This window comes from Cetorhinus maximus, chromosome 22 (assembly GCF_964194155.1).
Source record: "Cetorhinus maximus chromosome 22, sCetMax3.hap1.1, whole genome shotgun sequence".
Taxonomy (NCBI): domain Eukaryota; kingdom Metazoa; phylum Chordata; class Chondrichthyes; order Lamniformes; family Cetorhinidae; genus Cetorhinus; species Cetorhinus maximus.
In genome coordinates, this window is record NC_135900.1 from 16,743,985 (window position 1) to 16,766,098 (window position 22,114).

At 44.1% G+C, this 22,114-nt stretch overlaps 1 protein-coding gene across 1 annotated transcript in view; it reads left to right on the forward strand.

Moving 5' to 3' along the window:
- slc38a4 (solute carrier family 38 member 4) overlaps positions 1–22,114 on the forward strand; it is an 80,732-nt gene that overhangs the window by 25,261 nt on the left and 33,357 nt on the right. Inside the window, exons 2-3 of the mRNA XM_078567849.1 lie at positions 11,340–11,446; positions 14,748–14,848. The gene's annotated coding sequence lies outside the window, so the exon portion shown is untranslated. The remainder of the gene's footprint in view (positions 1–11,339; positions 11,447–14,747; positions 14,849–22,114) is intronic.

The following is a 22,114-nucleotide window of genomic DNA, read 5'->3' on the forward strand; positions in this document are numbered from 1 at the left end:
AAAGGAAATAAACCTGCAGAGCTATAGAGATCAAGCAGGAGAGTGGAGCTGACTGGATTACTCCTTGGAAAGCTGTCATAGACTTGATGGGCCAATTGGCCTCCTTCTGTAGTATTTAATTTGACTTCTTCATTTTGCTACTGAAGGAATGCAACATTGTTGGAAGTGCCATGTTTTGGATGAGATGTTAAATTGGAGTTCTCCTGGAGTGCTAGCTGGCATTTATCTCTGAACTACCACCAATCAAACAGATAAGCTCATCATTTGTGGCTTAGTTGCCAGCATTCTTGTCTCTGAGACAGAAGGTCAAGTATTCAAGTCTGACTGAGAACAGAAATCAAGGCTAACACTCTAGTACATTAATGAAGGAGTACTGCACTGTTGGATGTTAGTTCCAGTAATTGTGTGTAGAGGAAGAATGAGTTTAAAGCAAGCCTGTTCCTTAATACAGGTCTATTTCCAAAACAGCAAATCAAAGTAACAGACTCTCCCATTTATACACTTTTGAACATAACAAATTAACAACAAAGAACAAATAGAACAAATTAACAAATTAATCCAGGGGCAAATGAGTAAATAAAAGGGGGTAGTCCCTTAAAGGAATACTGCAACTAAAAACAAAATCTTAAAGAAAATGTAAATCGAATTTAAATATGATTTTTGGGGTCTATGATGCACTCCAGTCCCCGCGGTGCCCATCGGTTACCTCTCCCATTTATAGATGGACCAATACCCATCACCTATTTAACAATGCAGTTGCCTGAACAATGCAGTTGTTGCCATTAAACCTTTACAATGTAATCGCCATTTAACAAAGTGATTGCCATTGGACCTGAACAATGTGATTAATAAGATGTTGACATCAGAGGTGTAATGTTAAACGAAGACTCTGTCCACAAACTCTTGAAAGCACTTAGCTTGTGTCAACAAACATTGTGAAACTGGCTGCAGGGATCAGAGCGCCTGAGCTGTCAAACAATGTTTCCCCTGGGGTGCAGGTGTTCTATTATTACAATAGCTGTCTGGGCTCTCAGCCGACAAGGGTTTATGATTTGTGATTTTTGAAATTTCGAAGGGCCTAGATGATTGACACTTTTATTAGCTTGGAGACCAGACTGTTTTTTCAAGCAGAGGTGAATGCTATCAATTGATTACTTTTACTGAAAGCTTTTTTTATGCATGCCATTATACACTATGGGGTTCATTGGTCCTAGAAAGTGTGTAGGGGGTCAATGGGCATGGAAGGACCATAGCTTGGCATTGGGGGCATGAGGGGCCATAAGGAGTGGGTAGAGAGGCATCAGGGGGATGTGGGGCCATGGGGGTGGGTGGAAGGACTGAGCTTGGCATAGGGGGCATGAGGGGAACCTTTTGAACTTACCTTTAAAAAGGTCCCCTCATCCCCACCTCTGAGGGGTTGTGAACCACGACTCTTTAACAACCTGACCCGACTCTGTGAAAATTGCGGAGGAGTAGGGCATGCCTATCTCCGCAATGGAGCCAGCCAAGTAGGAAGTGCCAGATCCGGTTTTTTGACAGGAACCAGCCCATACCCTATAACGGCACTCCCAAAAATTAGACAGCCCAGGAATGGGGTCAAGAATCTCGGAATCAGGACACACCTGCCATTTTTAAAAGTCTCCTGAGTCAAAGTGACTCAGTGAAAACCCAAGTCGAGCTGCATACATTTCCATACTGATCAAGAGTGGAGCTCCAGGCTGATTCAACCCCTCTCCCTAGATCAGGGACACCAAGGCACTCAAACCCACTGCTAAGCCAGTGGAAAGTGACAGCCTTTGCATCCAGCAGCTGCTACTTCTGGAGGCACTGGTAGAAATCAATTTCTGCAGCATGAATGGGGTATAAAATCATGAGCTGTTTTATTTGCTGTACCTAATATTTTACTTGTTAATGATGCTGTGTAATTGGAGAGCCTGTCACATTTTCTGAGTGCCTTAAAACCATCACTGGAATTGGGATTCATCTTACCACAATCAGCATTAACTCTATTTTGTGAACAACAGACTGAAATAAAAAGGTTGCAATTTCTGACTTGCAAGAACCAGCAGCTGATATGACGATGGCACATTTATAACAGACGCTCATATACAAGGCTGAATCGGTAGGTAAAGTTAAACGTATGTTCCTACATCACATCTTGGGTGGGTATTGCTTGCACAGTGATGATTGCAGTGTCTTGTTTTCTGGAGATAGCTGCAGAAGGTTGAAGAGAAGCACTGTGGTACGTCTGCAGAATGCTCTCTGATTTTTTTCATGGTGTGTGCTAAAACTCTAATTTAGAATCATAGAGGTCTACAGCACAGAAAAAGGCCCTTTGGCCCATCGAGTCTGCGCCAGTCAAACAAGTACCTAACTATTCTAATCCCATTTTCCAGCACAAGGCCCATAGCCTTGTATGCCATGGCATCGCAAGGGCACATCCAAATACTTCTTAAATGTTATGAAGGTTTCTGCCTCTACCACCCTTTTAGGCAGTGAGTTCCAGATTCCCACCACCCTCTGGGCAGAATTTTCTGCCTGTCGGGCAGATGGGCCCGACCCAATCTCCGGCAGGCGGGGAGCCGATCCCCGACAGAGAAGCGGACCCTGCTGCCATTTTACGTGGGTGGGCCAATTAAGGCCCTTCCAGCGTGATGCCCGGCGGGAAGTGCTATGCACTTCCTGTGCGGGCTAAGTGCTGCCTCAGGGAGATCGCTGACATTTTTTAAAATATTAAAAATAGAAAAAAAAAATTCCCTAACATGTTCCCCTCATGTGATAATGTCACATGAGATTGGACATGTTCATAATGTACATAATAACTTTATTAAAATGTTTAAAACCCTACACGAAACCTCATCCTGCCGGTGGATGAGGTTTCATGTTTTTTCCATTGCCCGCTGGGGCTCCTGGCCTGCCCACCAACCTTAAGGTTGGATGGGCAGGTCCTTTAATTGTTTAAATGATCCTGTCAATGGCCTCAATTGGCCATTGACAGGTCGGCGGGCGCACAGCTGATTTTGCTGCGCCCCCGCCTTCCTGAAAATTTAAATGGGGCGGGATGACGTCGGGGGTTCCGCCCGACATCGTCCCGCGTCATTTTACCTGTCGGTGAGCGGGCCCCGCCCCCTGCTCACAATGGCAAAATTCTGCCCTATGAGTGAAAAAATTCTTCCTCCCATCCCCTCTAAACCTCCTGCCCCTTACTCTCAACTCGTGCTTGTTTATGCCACATGTCAGCCTACATGTGTTTCAAAATGCAGTCGGGAAGGTTGTATTAAGATTGCACCAATATATTTCTAGTTGGATAGTTTGCTGTTTAAATTAAACCATGCAGAAAAGGAAATTATTTTTTAACTTTCTTTCTGGTTCTCCTTGATTATTTTAGGTAAGGCACAGAGATTCCAGTCTGTCATATTGGAGATACAGGCCTGGAAGATGCAGGAAGAGGTCCAATTTAAGGGACCACCTTCACATCTTGAAAATATATCCGTATTAGGTTGGGCACCATAGCGAATTCTGGCACCTGTCTAGCATAGGCACTATGGCGCCCCTTTAATATGCTACTTTGGGAACTAATGCTTGTTTAAGGAGCCAACCAGGAATTGAATGCAGAAGATATTGGATGGAATCTTCCGTTCTGAAGTCTAAGTTCGGTGGCAGGCGCAGAAGTGGGAGCGATTCCCGCTGCTGGCGAGTGCAGGAGATTTTGCCCATTGAGTCCGTGTGCAGCCTAACCAACAGCCTTGAATGAACTGCTGGAACCAGCCAGTAAAAAAAGCACTCACCTGAAGGTGGAGCTGGAATGAGTATTTCGGTTCCTCCTGGTCACATGTTAAAAAATATGGGCCGCTACTGGCCGTGACAAAAATTGCCAACCTGGTACTTTGGTTGCAGGGCAGTATGGGTCATTGGTTTGGCTTTTCCTTGCTGCTGTGGGAAGGCACCAAAGCAAAATAACCTTCTCGGAGGGTGACATGTCATTATGTTGCCCTGGGCGCATTTCCTGGCTGCTGACCAGGGCACATTGGGAGATCTGGGAGCAGGCTGGTTGGCCATCTTCTTGTGGAGCTTGAACAGACTGGTGGAAAAGTATTTCTCATGCTTTCATAACATTTAAATCGTGTGGGAAAAGAGAGCAAAATAAAGATTGGGCCATACACAAAGCAGCTGAAGTTTCATAGAAATTATTTTTTATATTTTACTATATTTAAAAAATCTAGCAACTTTTATTATATTGGGAAGAAATTACATTATACAGTATAAAATTAGTTTTCCAGGGCCAGAGAGGTTTGTCTTCATTAATTGTGACTTAGTAGATGGTTACATGTTTAGTGCATGGTTACAAATAACATCCCAGAAATAAGTGCGCATCAAGAGGTGAAAAGGAAGGACGACTTAAAACAATTATAATCACCAGGGAAAGGGTACTGAGAAAATTGTTAGAACTAAAAGCTGACAAGTCCCCAGATCTGATGGACTTCATTCTAGGGCCTTAAAATAAGTAGCTGCTGAGGTGCATTGGTTTTAATTTCCCACAATTCCCTAGGGGAGAATTTCTCCTATGGCGGGCAGGCTGGGCGGGGGCAGGTGGGGAGCCGATCACCGCCCGCGTTCGGCTGTGCGCCACCATTTTACGCGGGCAGGCCACTTAAGGCCCGCCCAGCGTAACGTGCGGCCAGTAGCACTCAGCACTACCTGTGCGGGCGGGGGGAGTAGGGAGAGTCAGGCCTTGTGCTCTTTCGCGCATGCACATGAAAGAGTGCAGCAATCTCCCTGAGGCTTGGAGCTGCCTCAGGGAGATTAAGTAGATAATAAAACTTTTTTAAAAATAAAGTTAAAAACTATTTAAATATGTCCCCTCATGTGACAGTGTCACATGAGCTGGGACATGTTTGTGAAGTTTGCAAAATTTATTTAATTATTTTATAAAACCTTCAGGAAACCTCATCAGGTTTCCTGAAAAACACGAAGGCCGCTTGGGCTCTTCACCTGCCCGCCAACCTTAAGGTTGGATGGGCAGCTTTGTTAATAAGTTAAATTACTTTTTCAATGGCCTTAATAAGCTGTTGACAGTTCGGCGGGCGCTCAGCTGCCTCTGGTGCACGGCCACTGAACAAAATATCGAAATGACACGTGATGACGTCGGGACGCATGCCTGACATCATTGCGTGTCATTTTACGCGTCGGAGTGTCGGGCCCGCCCCTGCACGCTGACGGCAATATTCTGCCCCTAGATTCTGGAAAGGTCCCATCAGACTGGAAAATAGTAAATGTAACTCCTCTGTTCAAAATAGGAGGGAGGCAGAAAGCAGGAAACTACAGGCCAGTTAGCTCAACATCTGTCATAGATGGAATCTATTATTAAGGGGGTTATAGTGGGGCACTTTTTGAAAACCTCAATGCAATCCGAGTCAACATGGTCTTGTGAAAGAGAAATCATGTTTGACTAATTTATTAGTGTTTCTGAGGAAGTAACAAGCAACATCAATAAAGAGAAACCTGTAGATGTGGTGAACTTGGATTTCCAAAAGGCATTTGATAAGGTGCCACATCAAAGATTACTACACAAAATAGGACTTCATGTTATAATGGGTAACATATTAGCATGGATAGAGGATGGGTTAGCTCACAGAAAACAGAGAGTAGGCATAAATGAGTTATTTTCGGTCTAGCAAGATGTAAAGAGTGGAATGCCACAGGGATCAGTGCAGGGGCCTCAACTATTTATGGTCTATATTAATGACTTGGATGACAAAACCAAATGTATGATTGCTAAATTTGCTGATGACACAAAGATAGGTAGGAAAGTAAATTGTGAAGAGGACAAAAAAGGAGTCTACAAGGGGATATAGATAGGTTAAGTGAATGGGCAAAAAATTTGGCAGATAGAGTAAATTGTGGGAAAATGTGAACTTGTCCACTTTCGCAGGAAGAATAAAAAAGCAGAAAATTGTATAAGTGGGGAGAGATTACAGAACTCTTGAGATACAGATGGTTCTAGGTGTTCTAGTACATTTTTAAAAATTAATTCATGGGATGTGGGTATCGCTAGCTAGACCAGCATTTGTTGCCCATCCCTAATTGCCCTTGAGAAGGTAGTGATGAGCTGCCTTCTTGAACTGCTGCAGTCCAAGTGGCATAGGCATGCACACAGTGCTGTTAGGGAGGGAGTTCCAGGATTTTGCCCAGCGACAGTGAAGGAAAGGCAATATATTTCCAATTCAGGATGGTGAGTGGCTTGGAGGGGAACTTCCAGGTGGTGGTGTTCCCATGTGTTTGCTGCCCTTGCCTTTGGATTCACAAAAAGTTAATTGCAGCAAGTGGTTAGGGAGGCAAATCGAATATTGTCATTTATTGCAAGGGGAATGGAATATAAAACAAAAACAAAAATACCTGGAAAAACTCAGCAGGTCTGGCAGCATCTGCGGAGAGGAGCACAGTTAACATTTCGAGTCCAAATGACCCTTCAACAGAACTAAGTAAAAATAGAAGAGAGGTGAAATATAAGCTGGTTTAAGGGGGGGTGGGACAAATAGAGCTGGATAGAGGGCCAGTGATACGTGGAGTTAACCAAAAGATGTAACAGACATAAGAACAAAGAGGTGTTGACGGTGGTGATATTATCTAAGGAATGTGCTAGTTAAGGGTAGAAAGCAGGACAAGCAAGGTACAGATAGCCCTAGTGGGGGTGGGGTGGGGTGAAGGAATCAAAAAAGGCTAAAAGGTAGAGATAAAACAATGGATGGAAATACATTTAAAAATAATGGAAGTAGGTGGGAAAAGAAAAATCTATATAAATTATTGGGAAAAAAAGGGGAGGATCGGAAAGGGGGTTGGGATGGAGGAGAGAGTTCATGATCTAAAATTGTTGAACTCAATATTCAGTCCGGAAGGCTGTAAAGTGCCTAGTCGGAAGATGAGGTGCTGTTCCTCCAGTTTGCGTTGAGCTTCACTGGAACAATGCAGCAAGCCAAGGATGGACATGTGGGCATGAGAGCAGGGTGGAGTGTTGAAATGGCAAGCGACAGGGAGGTCTGGGTCATGCTTGCGGACAGACCGAAGGTGTTCTGCAAAGCGGTCACCCAGTCTGCGTTTGGTCTCTCCAATGTATAGGAAACCACATTGGGAGCAACAAATGCAGTAGACTAAATTGAGGGAAGTGCAAGTGAAATGCTGCTTTACTTGAAAGGAGTGTTTGGGCCCTTGGACGGTGAGGAGAGGGGAAGTAAAGGGGCAGGTGTTGCACCTTCTGCGGTTGCATGGGAAGGTGCCGTGGGAGGGGGTTGAGGAGTAGGGAGTGATGGAGGAGTGGACCAGGGTGTCCCGGAGGGAACAATCCCTGTGGAATGCCGCCGGGGGGGTGAAGGGAAGATGTGTTTGGTGGTGGCATCATGCTGGAGTTGGCGGAAATGGCGGAGTATGATCCTTTGAAAGCGGAGGCTGGTGGGGTGATAAGTGAGGACAAGGAGGACTCTATCATGTTTCTGGGAGGGAGAAGAAGATGTGAGGGTGGATGTGCGGGAGATGGGCCGGACACAGTTGAGGGCCCTGTCAACCACCGTGGGTGGAAAACCTCGGTTAAGGAAGAAGGAGGACATGTCAGAGGAACTGTTTTTGAAAGTGGTGTCATCAGAACAGATGCGACGGAGGCGAAGGAACTGAGAGAATGGGATGGACCTGGAAAAACTTATTAATTTTGCTTCCAATTTCCACCCCTCCATCATTTTCACATGGTCCATCACTGACACTTCCCTTCCCTTCCTTGACCTCTCTGTCTCAATTTCTGGTGATAGACTGTCCACCAATATCCATTACAAGCCTACCGACTCCCACAGCTACCTCGACTACAGCTCCTCACACCCCACTTCCTGTAAGGACTCCATCCCATTCTCTCAGTTCCTTCGCCTCTGTCGCATCTGTTCTGATGATGCCATTTTCAAAAACAGTTCCTCTGACATGTCCTCCTTCTTCCTTAACCGAGGTTTTCCACCCACGGTGGTTGACAGGGCCCTCAACCATGTCCGCCCCATCTCCCGCGCATCCGCCCTCACACCTTCTTCTCCTTCCCAGAAACATTATAGGGTCCCCCTGTCCTCCCTTATCACCCCACCAGCCTCCGCATTCAAAGGATCATCCTCCACCATTTCCGTCAACTCCAGCATGATGCCACCACCAAACACATCTTCCCTTCACCCCCCCGGCAGCATTCCATAGGGATCGTTCCCTCCGGGACACCCTGGTCCGCTCCTCCATCACCCTCTGCACCTCAACCTCCTCCCATAGCACCTTCCCATGCAACCGCAGAAGGTGCAACACCTGCCCCTTTACTTCCCCTCTCCTAACCGTCCAAGGGCCCAAACACTCCTTTCAATGAAGCAGCATTTCACTTGCACTTCCCTCAATTTAGTCTACTGCATTTGTTGCTCCCAATGCGGTTTCCTATACATTGGAGAGAACAAACGCACACTGGGTGATCGCTTTGCAGAACTTGCAGAACACCTTCGGTCTGTCCGCAAGCATGACCCAGACCTCCCTGTCGCTTGCCACTTCAACACTCCACCCTGCTCTCATGCCCACATGTCCGTCCTTGGCTTGCTGCATTGTTCCAGTGAAGCTCAACGCAAACTGGAGGAACAGCACCTCATCTTCCGACTAGGCACTTTACAGCCTTCCGGACTGAATATTGAGTTCAACAATTTTAGATCTATGAACTCTCTCCCCCATCCCCACCCCCTTTCCGATGCCCCCCTTTTTTTTCCAATAATTTGTATAGATTTTTCTTTTCCCACCTACTTCCATTATTTTTAAATGTATTTCCAGCCATTGTTTTATCTCTACCTTTTAGCCTTTTTTGATTCCTTCACCCCACCCCACCCCCACTAGGGCTATCTGTACCTTGCTTGTCCTGCTTTCTACCCTTAATTAGCACATTCCTCAGATAATATCACCACCGTCAACACCTCTTTGTTCTTTTGTCTGTGACATCTTTTGGTTATCTCCACGTATCACTGGCCCTCTATCCAGCTCTACTTGTCCCACCCCCCCACCCTTAAACCATCTTATATTTCACCTCTCTTCTATTTTTACTTAGTTCTGTTGAAGGGTCATTCAGACTCGAAACGTTAACTGTGCTGCTCTCTGCAAATGCTGCCAGACCTGCTGAGTTTTTCCAGGTATTTTTGTTTTTGTTTTGGATTTCCAGCATCCGCAGTTTTTTATTTTTATCTTAGAATGGAATATAAAAGTAGGGATGCTTTGCTCCAGTTGTATAGGGTGTTGGTGAGACTATAGCTGGAGTATTATGTACAGTTTTGGTCTCCTTTGTTTATAAGGATAGGTTGGACCTGTATCCTTTGGCGTCTAGAAGAATGAGAGGTGATCTTATTGGAACATATAAGATCCTGAGGGGATTTGACAAGATGGATACTGAAAAGATGTTTCCCCTTGTGGGAGAGACTAGAACTAGGGACACAGTATTAAAATAAGTGGTCTCCCATTCAAGGCGGAGATGAGGAAATTTTTTTTTTTCTTTCAGCGGGTCATGAGTCTATGGAATTCTGTTCCTCAGAGACTAGTGGAAGCAGGCCTTTGAATCTTTTTAAGACTGAGTTAGATTCCTGATTGACAAAGGAATCAAAGGTTATCGGGGGTAGGAAGGAAAGTGGAGTTGAGGCCATAATCAGATCATTCATGATCTTATTGAATGGCGGAGCAGGCTCAAGGGGCCAAATGGCCTACTCCTGTTCCTAATTCATATGTTTGTATTTTAGAAACCTAGTTACACCTCATTAACAAGGTAGAGTCTTTTGGGAATTTTTTTACCAGTGGCATTATAGAGTAAAAGAAAGATCTCGTCAATTCAGTGATTTCTACTAGATTGTCAACCGTGGGACTTCAGCAGTGCACCCTATGTTGGAGCACGGAACAGCAACTTTTGGATTTCCACGTTTAGCTGTGCTTGTGCGGAAGTTGCTGTCAGTTTCACTGGGTAATTATAGTGAACACTGACAGTTTCACCGTCACTACAACCTTAAAACCTGGGCTAATATCTTTTCTGGCTGTTGTAGACCAGAGTTTGAGTTGCAAAGTGTTTTTCACTTTGTATTATCGGGTGTGAAGTCTTTGAACTGTTGGGGCATTTTAGCTGAGGAAATCTTGAAGGTGAGTAACTCACCTCCTGACTCTCCAAGGCCTATCCACTATCTACAAGGCACAAGTCAGGAGTGTGATTGAATACTCTCCACTTGCCTAGATGAGTGCAGCTCCAACAACATTGTGGAAGCTCAATACCATCCAGGACAAAGTTGCCCACTTGATTGGCAGCCCATCCACCACCTTCAATATTCACTCCCTCCAGCGCCAACGCACAATAACTGCAGTGTGTACCATTTACAAATGCACTGCAGAAACTCACCAAGGCTCCTTCAACAGCACCTTCCAAACACGTGACCTCTACCACCGAGAAGGATAAGGGCAGCAGATGCATGGGAACACCACCTGCAAGTTCCCCTCCAAGCCACACACCATCCTGGCTTGGAACTATTTCACCATTCCTTCACTGTCGCTGGGTCAAAATCCTGGCAATCCTGTTCTAATAGCACTGTGGGTGTACCAACACCACATGGACTGCAGTGGTTCAAGAAGTTGGTTCATCACTACCTTCTCATGGTTAATTTGGGATGGGCAATAAATGCTGGCCTAAAAAGCGATGCCCACATCCCGTGAAAGAATAAAAAAAGGCATTAGATTGAAATAAAGAGGCTTTACACCTGCTGTAGTATAACTGCAATCAGTTCCAAGTGAAGGGTAAAGAATGAGTGCCTGCAAACTTTATAAACTTTATGTTGAAAGATATTGAGTTGACAAAGAGCCAACTTTCCACTGACAAAATTGAACTACGATTGGCACATGTGTGCAAGGCTATGCTGTCCTTGACTGGTGCATGGTGAGGTACTTGCAGCATAATCTGACCTTTTGTATTGATTTAAAATCTATTTGTTCCCCAGGGGTACCAATTGTTTTGCTAAAGGATAACGGAACCCAAACTGAAATCGTCACGTCTTTGAAAAGGTTACTTGCGGGTTTACAAACAAGCGAACAATGATGGACATGGAAAGACCCACTGGTCAATCCAGCTTGTCTTGTGCTTCACAATACACACACTGTCCGGCACCATGTAATCTCCTGAGAGGGGCAAACCCATTAAATAACTACAGTCAATTAACTGGAGTGGAGGGAGAAAAATTTGCAGAATTCCTCTGACCTCATTAAAAGATTGTAACTAAGTGTTAATGTTATACAGTACCTAGATTTTATACAAGGTGCTCTCTCTATAGAAACTCATCTGGCTCTCACTTAAAGCAATTCAGCAAACAGTTTTCACCACATGAACTGGCAGCCTGTTCTACACATTCACTATCCTTGGGAAAAGAACCACCTATAGGTAGGCTAGTTCCAGCCTTGTATAACTTGATATTATAGTCCGCTGCTCCTCCCTAATGTATTTGTTTGGAACTAACTGTCTACAGAATGAACTGTGTATAGTTACTGGCACCAGATACAGACATGATCAAACAAATAGATATTACTTCTTATCTCTGATATTTCAATCTTAATGCTTCTTCATCTATTAACAGTTTTGAGCTCACTCCCTCTTCTGACCTCAAATAGAAGTCCCACATCGCCATGGTTTCTTCCCTTATAGCAAACACGTAAGTCCTCAACAACATTTAACCATCTATAAGCTCAACATTAACACTTGAGTTCTGCTCTTAGGAGGAGGGGGCTTTCCATTTCTCTTGCATCCCTGCTCAGGATATAAAAATAAACTCATTTTCAGTTAGGGGAGCCCTCTCATTTCTCTGGTTCCCAATCGCTACTCCTCTTGCTGCAATCTTCTGTTGTTAATTTATTGATAGTACTATGATTAGCATTCTCATCTGTTGTCCCTTCCCATTATGTTGTACAGTGTTGCCAACCCTCCAGGATTGGCCTGCAGCCTCCACGAATTGAAGATCAATCTCCAGGACACTGCTGTGTGCATTCCTGGAGAAAAATCATCGGGACGTTAAAGAAATATATTTTATTTTATACACGGTGCTCTTGGTCTAGAAACTGGTCTAGCTCTCGCTTGAAGGAATTCAGCGAATCAGTTTTCACCGCATGAACATTTCTTTTTACTTGATATAAAAATATTGAAAATAGGGGAAAAAAAAGCAAAGGCTGTTTGGCTCATAGCCAAGCTTCAGCCGATTCGGTAATGAGTCATTTTGCTTTCCAATTGCCGTAGGAAGTCAGTGCATCACAAGGATGGATGTGTTGGCCAAATAATGGCTAAACATTGGAGGAAAGCCATGTGATGAAACCTCCAGGAATACATTTAATCACAGTTGGCAACCCTAATGTTGTAGTGTGTGTGTTCCTCTCTATTTCCCCAAGGTGTTAAAATCCAAACTTAGCATACCGTCTCTCACTCTGACTCATTTTCTCCCAGCTTCATAAATCTATGGAGCTCCGGGGTCTTTCCGCCTCCCTATAATCCCAGGTGATTAAAATCTAAGCTTCGTTACAATGAATTAACACTTCCCGACTTACCTAATCTTGGCTGCTTTCAAATCTGATGGTGTTTTCTGTTATCCTTTCCATGAATGTTCATCCATAAAGTACAATATAACTTTTCTGGGATCATTTTGGTAAAAACTGTATGTGCACTAGCAATAAAAATCATGCCACTGACAATGAGATTATTTCTGATCATTGCACTGTACTAGTGTCCAGAAGGTGTTGCTTTTCAATCAGACCTTCTCCTGAATGTCATGTCAGTTGCAGAATTTTGTTTTCATGCCAGATTGATAGGTTAAACAGCGACTGGGTTAATCTTGATTTTGGATATTGCTGATGTAAGCAATCTTTAAATGGAAGTGTTGGGTTTGGTACATTTAATGATTGGCTCTCGTAGTGTACTCCCCCTCTTTTTATTCATCTGCTCACCTGTCTATGTGATGCAATCAGCCAAAGGTCCTATGTGCAGCAGTACAAAAGTTGCCTTTCAGAGTTAAGCAATAATTTGAGAAAGAAGTTTTTTATATGGATTAAGGTAATGTTGGCTTTCATAACTGAACGAATGAGCGTAAATGCTTATACTTTGGTTTGCTTACATATTTTAAACAGGTTGGCTGTAACACTTCTCATTTTTATTTAACATGGTTATGGAATTGTAATAGAATCATTTTTCAATGATTTGGCCTGTGGGATGTATTTAGTCAATATTATAAATGGAAGGGTTGCCAAATCCATTGTTATAAAATGAAATTGAATGCGAGTCAATTTATTCCTGATGGTACTTTTGGAAAACTATCATTTGTTTTCTTGTAATGTGGTAATTTTAGAAAAGAATGTCTTGTCAACTATTGATTAAGCTACGCTGCAGAATAGCACACCCCAACACCATGTTCTTTTGGTTAAAGTTGTCCTCATCATGTTTTGGTTGCTTTCATCCAGCCGTCTTTTGGATGCTAGTGCCAAACAATCATAAGCTCAGAAATGTTAACAGGTAATTTTTCTTCTTTGTTCGATACTTCGATAATAGGATTAAAGAACGGGAGTGATGGAAATTGTTAACATGATGTAAAGTTATCTTGAGCTGTGTCAGTAATTTATGGTGAAAAGGGTATCAAAATATGTACAATGTACTGAATTTTGAAATGTTTTATATCTCAAGTAATATAAATTTGCTTTATTCAAAACCAAAAGCAAATACTGTAAAATAATTTTAAATGGAGACTTACTGGTACTGTTTTGCACTAGGAACTTGCACTAGTAGCTCTTTATACTGTAATACACAACATGGATTTATAACCCGTTAAGATACCTTGAATGATCACAGATATATGAAGATGGATTCTAGTTATTTGAACTTCATTTGTATTTTGGCTGGTTTTCCCAGGCTTATATCAGACTTGATATTAGAACAAGCGGGGCTTGTTTAAAACTGAGCTACGTGCTTCATCTGAAATCAATTGAGCAGGGTACTATAGGGCAGCCAGTGTCTGTGGAATTGTACCTTGGCAAGATTCAGAGCTTTCAAAATAAGAGTGGGCAGAGAAGAAAGAAAGAATTTGCATTTATATAGTGCCTTTCACAACCTCAGGTCATCCCAAAGTTCTTCACAGCCAATTTGCACACGGCAAGTTTCCACAAACAGCAATGGGGATACGTTGGCAATTAAACAGCTCTGGTGGTGTTGGTTGTGGGATAACTGTTGCCAAGGATACCAGAATAGTAAACTTCTCCATTCACCCGCCGCCCTCCGGCAGTACTGCACTGGAATATCAACTGAGATTATATGCCTTCAAGTCCTTGAGTGGGGCTTGAATCCATAACATTCTGACAGAAGTGAGAGTCACCCCTGAGCCTAGGCTGACTCCTTAAGGAAAACCTATTCAATGAAAGTCCTTTTCTGATCAAACTATTCTGCAAATGGATTGAGCACTTTTGGTTAAAAAAAAAAGCTTTACTTTTGCAGAATTGCAATTGAAATAAACAAATAATTAAAATGAATCAAGTTTAAGTTAAGAGGAATAGAATATTTGTGCACACAAAAATTGTTTTTAATGAAATCTCTGCCTATCCAGATAAAATTCAGTAAAGATCAAGAATTAATTGCTGACCTTGACCTAATTTGGATTTTAGTTAATTACTCTACTCATAATGCCTAATTTGTCATTTTGTTTTGTTTATAACAGGCAAGCAAAGATTAATTTCAGAATTATTAAGATTTGATTTTAAAAAATTAAAGAAGCAGCACCTCAGTGTTGAATTACTTGAAGGAACTTGATTAATTTAGGTAAGTACACCTGAGTTGTTCTTAAACTATTATAACTTTGCAGATATTGAAGCATTTTAAGACAAATTCAACCCAGGGAGATTCTAGTTTAATATCTCCAAATCTAATGATTGCAGTTTATGGATATGGTTTATTAATTCATGTACAAAAGACTTCTTCATATTGAGTTATTATATAACACTGATTTTATGTATGTCCTTGGGTGAAGTAGCCTAACATAAATAAATATATAAAGTTTCTACTTCACACTTTAGCCTCAGGACGACTAATAGCTTCTGAAGTTTATTCCCACCTTGAACACAGGAGCCCCAATGAATCTTGAGTTGATGGAAGGGAGTTATAGCTTCCATTAGGAAGTAGAAAATTGCCAATCACAATTAGAAATAAATTAAGCTTCTCCCTCTTTTACTACCTCTGTCTGATAATGAAAACCTTTGTCATTAATATAACATTTTGTTTGCTGAATACATATACTTTTTTTGCATTTAAAAAAAAACAATTTGTTCATTTGCATCAGAATTTCATTTGTACTGTCAAAGAAATATCAATTCAGCTAAGGTTATGTCAACATGGAAGGATTTTGCTCTAACATATACTGAGCTTTGCTGATACTTCAATTCCTGGGCAATTTTCCACATTGCCGGGCAGATGCCAGTGTTGTAGCTGTACTGGAACAGTTTGGCTAGGGACGCGGCTAGTCCTGGAGCACAAGTCTTCAGTATTATTGCCAGAATGTTGTCAGGGCCCATACCCAATGCCTCTAGCCATTTCTTGATATCACATTAAGTGAATCGAATTGGCTGAAGACTGGCATGTGTGATGCTGGGGACCTCGGCAGGAGGCCAAGATGGATCATCCACTCGGCATTTCTGACTGAAAATGGCTGCAAATGTTTCAGCCTTGAAATTTGCACTGATGTTTTGGGCTCCCCCATCATTGAGGATGGGGATATTTATGGATCCTACTCCTCCAGTGAGTTGTTTAATTGTCCACCACCATTCATGACTGGATGTGGCAGGACAGCAGAGCTTAGACCTGATACGTTGGTGTGGGATTGCTTAGCTCTGTCTATCGCATGCTGCTTCCATTGTTTGGCATGCAAGTAGTCCTGTGTTATAGCTTCACCAACTTGACACCTCATTTTTAGGTATGCCTGCCCTTCTGCACTCTTCAGTGAACCAGAGTTGATCCTTCGGCTTGATGGGAATGGTAGAGTGGGGGATATGCCAGACCATGAAGTTACAGATTGTGGTTGTATACAGTTCTACTGATGCTAATGGCCCACAGCACCTCATGCATGCCCTGTTTGAGTTGCTAGATCTGTTCGAAATCTATCCCATTGAGCACAGTGTTAGTGCCACACAACACGGTGGGGGCTATCCTCAATGTGAAGATGGCACTTTGTCTCCACAAGGACTGTCTGGAGGTCACTCCTACCAATACTGTCGTGGACAAATACATCTGCAACAGGTAAGATTGGTGAGGACGGAGTCAAGTAGGTTTTTCCCCCTTGGTTCCATCGCCACCTGCCGAAGACCCAGTTCAGCAGCTATGTCCTTTAGGATAAAAGCAAAACACTGCGGATGTTGGAAATCCAAAACAAAAACAACAACAACAAAACAAAAACAAAAACAATTTTTGTTTATGTCCTTTAGGACTCGGCCAGCTCAGTCAATAAAGGTGCTATCAAGCCACACTCAGTGATAGGCATTGAAGCATCCCACCAAGAGTACATTCTGTGCCACTCTCATTGCTCCCTCAAAGTGGTTTTCAACATGGAGGAGTACTGATTCATCAGCTGAAGGGGGGTGCGGTAGGTGGTAACCAGCAGGTTACCTTGCCTATGTTTAATCTGATGCCATGAGACTTCATGGGGCCCAGAGGCCATGTTGAGGACTGCCAGGGCAACTACCTCCCAACTGCATACCACCTGTGCCGCCACCTGCTGTGGGTCTGTCCTGTTGATGGGACAGGACATACCCAGGGATGGTGATGGAAGTGTCTGGGACATTATCTGTAAGATATGGGCCAGGATTTTCCCATTGGCGAGCGGGGGGCCCACTTGCCGACACGTAAAATGACACGCAGTGATGTCGGGCAGAACTCCCGACATCTCCGCGCCCCCATTTAAATTTTCAGGTAGGCGGGGGCTCAGAAAAATCAACTGTGCGCCCGCCGACCTGTCAATGGCCAATTGAGGCCATTGACAGAGTCATTACAGTAATTAATGGACCTGCCCGTCCAACCTTAAGGTTGGCGGCCAGGCCGGGAGCTCTGGCGGGCTTTAGAAAAAGCATAAAACCCTCATCCACGGGTGGGATGAGGTTTCATGTAGGTTTTTAAAAATTTAATTAAAGTGTTTTTAAAAGTTATGGACATGTCCCAACTCATGCGACAGTGTCACATGAGGGGACATGTCAGGGAAATTTTCTTTTTCTATTTTTCAGATTTTTAATGTACAGCCGATCTCCCTGAGGCTGCACTTTGCTTCAGGGAGATGTGTGCGCTCTTTCGTGCGCATGCGTGAAAGAACACACTCTTGGCTGAGGGAAACCACCCGCTCGCACAGGGAGCGCATAGCACTTCCTTGCGGATGTCACGCTGGGCGGGCCTTAATTGGCCCGCCCACGTAAAATGGCAGCGCGCCCCCAATAGGGGGTACCGAGCAGAGGCACGCCTCCCTGCACCCGCTCTTCAACTTCCCCCCCCAACGGGGGGAAAATTCTGCCCGTGATTCTATGAGGATGACTATGTCAGGCCGTTGCTAGTCTATGGGACAGCTCTCCTAATTTTGGCACAAGCTCCCAGATGTTAGGAAGGAGGGTTTTGCCGGGTCGACAGGGCTGAGTTTGCCGTTGTCATTTCTGGTGCTTAGGTCAATGCTGGGTGGCCCATCCGGTTTCATTCCTTTTAGACTTTGTAGTGGTTTGATATAACTGGGTAGTTTGCTAGGCTATTTCAGAGGTCAACCACATTACTGTAGGTCTGGAGTCTCATATACGCCAGACCAGGCAAGGGTGGCCGATTTCCTTCCCTGAAGGACATTAGTGAATCAGATGGGATTTTACGACAAGTGACAATGGCTTTGTGGTCACTATTAGACTAGTTTTCTTTTAATTCCAGATTTAATAATTGAATTTAAATTCCACCAGCTGCCCTGTTGGGATTTGAACCCATGTTCCCAGAGCATGCATCTGGGTAGCCCTGCTGTCTCCGCTTCATCCTGCCTCTGCAAAAATGGCCCGGGTGTGCCATGGAGCCAGGGAATCGGCATGCTAACCAGCAAGGCCTATTTTTAGTTCCCATCTGTCTTCACCCCCAGTAGGGGCTCAAAACCTGCCCCATTGAGCCTGGTTTAAAATTCATCATCCATATTTTTAGATGATGATAACATGAATTTTCAATGCCAGATTAATGCTTTCCATACCATTCCTGCATTCAATGCCTTCTTTGTTCTTTTTGATTTATTTAAAATCTATATGCACTCTCAGTTACCTAAATATTTTCAAGTCAAGGGATGTTTGTTTTAATAGCCATAATGTCCTGCATCTGAACATATTACTTGGCATTAATGAAGGCTTGCTCTTTTCATATATGATGTGCTGGTTACCAGATAATAAAGTTTCCCAATGTTCTCATTGACAAGCTACTACTAACTTGATCAAGTCCTTACACTGCCTTTAGTGATGAGATCCCTGATTTTGCTACTTTGGTAAGAATGGGTTGGAGCAGACGGTGATGTGGGGTTGCCTGAGCTGCTGGGGTGGATGGGCACTGAATTTTGAGATGCAAGTCCCTTCCCCTTGTTTGAACAGGGCACTTGGACATGAAAAGCTTGCATTGAGAGATTGGCCTACAGTAGTCTTCTCTGGGGATCTAAAATTAGGAGAGGCCAGTTGTTTGGTGGTGTCAAAGGAAGTTGTGATGGCAAAAATGTAGGGCTAGATTTAATCCAGCCCATCGTGTTGGGAACCAAAAGCAGCTGGGCCTACTTAATCATGGGCAAGGCCCCATGTTAGTCTCCCGGCAGCGGCAAAACATCCATCAATTAAGTCGGAGGGTGGAAGGGGCTGACACGGAGATTCCTAGTTGCTGGTGGCAGGCTGTCAGTTAGACTAGTTAATGAGCCAATTAACACCATTATCCCTGAGTCCACTGCAATTTAGTGCCAGCTCAGGGATTAAATGGAGGCCGCATAGCTTTCCTATGCCTCATTACAGCCGCCTGGCAAATCCTGCCAGGTTTGCCAGCAATCTCCTGGAGGATGGGGGGTGGTTCCTTTTTAGCAGGCACTCAGAGGTCCAAGAAGGGGGCGGGGTGTGCCACTGAAAGCCACATCCTGTCCTTGCCTCCGACCCCACCCCCCGGCACCGTCTCCCAACCCCATCCACTGCGATCCCCACCCCACAATCTCCATTTTGCCCTCACTCACTTTTGGCCTGCTTGACGATCCTGGGCTCCTGGTGGGCGCATTGCCGACAGCTGCCACTGCCCCCCGGTGGCACTGGCACAATGGGGAGCTGCCAGCCTCTGATTGGCTGGCAGCTCCCGGCCAGCTGGACTCCTGCCAGCTGGATCTTGAATCTCAGGGAAGGCCCAACAGTGGCCACATCCATCGGGCCCTTTGGGGGGAGGGGGGGGAGCGGGGGTGCAATGCAGGGTAGTTCTCTGACTGGCGGGCGAGACCCACATCGGGCTGAATAAATCCCGCTGATAGACTAATTTGTTCACAGTATCAAAGGAGAGCAACATTGCCCGCTTTGGTGCTGAAGAATTGGATGTGATATTACAGGAGGAACGCCAAAAGAAATTGTCCTTATCGGTGGTTGTAACAATCCCCCAACCATTCCACCCCACACACACCACCCCCCCAACCTGTTATATACACAGATGCAATCTTACCATTTTGTGTGCTACTTTGTAAATGGTGACTGAGATTATCACAGGAAAATGCCCAAAAAAAGAAAAGAAAAGGCTTGCATTTATATAGCTTCTTTCCTGGAGGCGGTACAGTGAAGGTTCACTACACTGGTTGCTGGAATGAGGAGGGGGTTTGTCCTATGATGAGAGGCTGAATTGTGTGTGCCCTGGAGTTTAGAAGAATGAGAGGCGATCTCATTGAAACATACAAGATCCTGAAGGGACTTGATGGGGTAAATGCTGAGAGATTGTTTCCGCTGGTCGGGGTATCTAAAACACTGGGGTGGGGGGGTGGGGGGCACAGTCTCAGGATAAGGGGCTGATTATTTAGGACTGAGATGAGGAGAAATTACTTCACTCTAAAGGTTGTGAATCATTTAAATTCTCTACCTCAGAGGGTTGTGAATGCTCCATTGTTGAATACATTTAAGGCTGAAATAGACAGATATTTGGTCTCTCAGGGGATTAAAGGATATGGGGAGCAGGCGGGAAAGTGGAGTTGTAGCCTAAGATCAGTCTTGATCATATGGAACGGCAGAGAAGCTCGAAGGGCCGAATGGTCTACTCCTGCTCCTATTTTATGTGTTCTTGTGATCTTGTATTAGGAGTACTAACTATTGTATCAAACCCACATGATCACATTGACAAATAGTGCAGTCTGGTTATCAGTGAAGTTTCTATTTAACCTTCTCCCCTTATTGCACAATTTCTAAAGCAGCTAATATAGTGGTTTTGGCCAGTTGCGAAGGTTGATAATACTGGTTGTTAAGGGTAAATATTTGGGGAGTGCTTATTTATTGATATGAGCAGTGTGTGGTATTGAGCACTCATGTGCTGTTAGAACCATAGAACCATAGAAAAGTTACAGCACAGAAGGAGGCCATTCAGCCCATCTTGTCTGTGCCAGCCCGAGGACATCCAGCTGCCCTTTCTAATCCCACCTTCCTGCACCCAGCCCATAGCCCTGCAGCTTACAGCATTTAAGGTGCAGATCCAGGTACTTTTTAAAAGAGTTTAGAGTTTCTGCCTCTACCACCAACTTGGGCAGCGAATTCCAGACACCCACTACCCTCTGTGTAAAAAATTTTTCCTCATGTCCCCCCTACACCTTCTGCCACTTATCTTGAACCTATGTCCCCTGGTTCTAGAATTCTCCATCAAGGGAAACAATTTTACCCTGTCCACTCTATCTATTCCCCTCATAATTTTGTACACCTCAATCAAGTCACCTCTCAGCCTTCTTTGTTCCAAGGAAAATAACCCCAACCTATCCAATCTCTCTTCGTAGCTACACTTTTCTAACCCTGGCAACATTCTTGTAAACCTCCTCTGCACTCTCTTCAGAGCTATTACGTCCTTCCTGTAATGTGGTGACCAGAACTGCACACAATACTCCAGTTGTGGCCTCATCAGTGTTTTATACAATTCCAACATTATATCCTTACTTTTATATTCTATACCTCTGCCAATGAAGGAGAGCATTCCATATGCCTTCTTTACAACCTTGTCTACTTGAACTGCTGCCTTCAGGGACCTGTGTACTTGTACGCCAAGATCTCTCACTTCATCTACCCCTCTTAGTATATTCCCATTAATTGTGTAATCCCTGTAACTGTTTGACCTCCCTAAATGTATGACCTCACACTTCTCTATGTTAAAATCCATCTGCCACTTTACTGCCCACTCCACCAACCCATGTATATCGTTTTAGAGATTATGGCTATCCTCTACACTATCCACTACTCAGAAATCAGGACATTTGAGTTGGGGCAGGGATAAATCAGTTGGCCAGATGGCTAGAGTGTGATGCAGAATGACATCAACAGCACTGGTTCAATCCCCATACTGGCTGTGTTCATTCATGGAAGCCTCCCTCCTTGTCTTTCCCCACACTTGATGTTGAGTGGTGCCCCTCAAGCTATATAACCAATTGTCTGTCTCTAATGGCGAGAGGTGCCATTGGTTCTTCATGGACTATGGCTAATTACCCAACTATCTAAATCAGCACTGCAGAGAAAAACATACATTAGGGCTGATTTTAACTCTCAGCAGTGGTGGAAATTAGCAGTAGCAAATAGCCCATCTGTTATGTACACAGCCCTATTTTCGTCCATGGAGAGAAACACCGGGTGGAGTTTAGAACAGGTTGTTGATCCATCCCCTGCTGAAACCCCCATTCATTCAAAAACACACTAAGCTAAATTGGGGCATCATGCACATCGTAGTATGTTTCATGATGACCCTTATGGTTTCTACACACAGAGAGTATTTGATCTCATCAGAGATGACATGTGGGGTGGGGGATTTAGAATGGGAAATCAAAAATTACCCTCACCCATCAAGTAG